Source organism: Papio anubis, chromosome 7 (genome assembly GCF_008728515.1).
Source record: "Papio anubis isolate 15944 chromosome 7, Panubis1.0, whole genome shotgun sequence".
In the NCBI taxonomy this organism is placed as follows: domain Eukaryota; kingdom Metazoa; phylum Chordata; class Mammalia; order Primates; family Cercopithecidae; genus Papio; species Papio anubis.
In genome coordinates this window covers 42882126-42883950 of record NC_044982.1, presented here as the reverse complement: position 1 = coordinate 42883950, position 1825 = coordinate 42882126, and positions in this window count along the sequence as shown.

The following is a 1825-nucleotide window of genomic DNA, read 5'->3' as shown; positions in this document are numbered from 1 at the left end:
CTTTGAGGGGGCCGAGGTGGGCGGATCACGAGGTCAAGAGATCGAGACCATCCTAGACAACATGGTGAAACCCCGTCTCTACTAAAAATACAAAAATTAGCCGGGCGTGGTGGCACGTGCCTGTAATCCCAGCTACTTAGGAGGCTGAGGCAGGAGAATCACTTGAACCCAGGAGGCAGAGGCTGCAGTGAGCCGAGATTGCACCACTGCACTCTAGCCTGGCAACAGAGCGAGATGCTGTCTCAAAAAGAATATAATAATATACAGCTATTAAAATTAGGTAGATCTTTCAGATACATTCCTAAGTGAGAAAAACTGTACAGAGCCGTATATATAGCTCACTTTTATTTAAACTAACTTTTAAAAGGACATATGTGTGTGTATATATATATTTACATGTATGTATATATACACTAACATATATACATATATACATATATAATACATATATATGTCACTTTATGTATTTTTAAAAAGTCTATGGAAGAACTGATTAACAGTGGTTACCTGGGAGGAGTGAGATTACTTGACTCAGTGGGGGGACATTTTAGTTTTCTTTTTGTTTTAATTTTTTATTTAACTATGAGTTTTATTAATTTATGATAAAGTTTTAAAGTATTAATACATCAAAATGGCCACATAAAACAGCCACATGAAAATGTCATGTACCCAGTCAGAAATCTTTGCTGCAGTCCCCCTTTACAAAAAAACTGCCTCTAAACTCTGAGAGCAGGGTCTCTGAACAGAATAAATACCACATAAAAACTCGTTGTTTCAGATATCAACTGTAAGGAGAGATTAGACTCTCCATTGTCTAAAGAAAATTAAAGTCTAATTACTAAGTTGTGAAGTATTTATGTGTAAATTTAAAAAGACTTCCATCAAGAGGGGCTTCCTTTTTAATACTCAACTAATTAAAAAATAAATCAAATACCTCATCTCAAAGCATTTGGTTAATTTTAATTGATATTTAACTATATAGCAATACACTTGAATATGTAAATTAGTTTTTGCCCCCCAGGGAAAACTACTATTCCTCTCTTTTGTGCTTACACATATTACTAATTTTTCAAAAAAAAATGTAGTTTTCATTCTACTAAGAACACTCTTTATAAAAATATCAGATTCCTATTCTAGAAATACCATATAGATAAATGGGACAATCTTCTTTAAAAAGTGCCAACCTCTAGCAACAGAATTTGTATTAAGCATTTATTTGTGAAACATTTATATATTGAGAGCTTTGAAAAAGGCAAGTTATGTAGGTTAAGATCCATGAATATTCCGGCTGGGCACGGTGGCTCACGCCTGTAATCCCAACACTTTGGGAGGCCGAGGCGGGCGGATCACAAGGTCAGGAGTTCGAGACCAGCCTGGCCAATATGGTGAATCCCCGTCTCTACTAAAAATACAAAAATTAGCTGAGGCCTGTAGTCCCAGCTACTCAGGAGGCTGACGCAGGAGAATCGCTTGAACCCCGGAGGCAGAGGTTGTAGTGAGCCGAGATCGGGCCACTGCACTCCAGCCTGGGAGACAGAGTGAGACTCCGTCTCAAAAAAAAAAAAAAAAAAATCCATCAATATTCCTAGTGATGACTTGGGAGGTAATATTGGAAATACCTGTAAAGCATTAGTCACGCCCTCTTTCGAGCAAGAAGAACTGTGGAAGTCTGGCAACAAAGGTTAATTTTCAAGCTGGTAATATGTAATACATTTCAGACTGTTATAGTTTGAACCGGTAATTAATAATTAGCAACTGGAAAATCTTCATCCTCTTGCTATTGATTTTAGACCTAGAAAAACATTCTTCACCTCTGCTCAGTCCT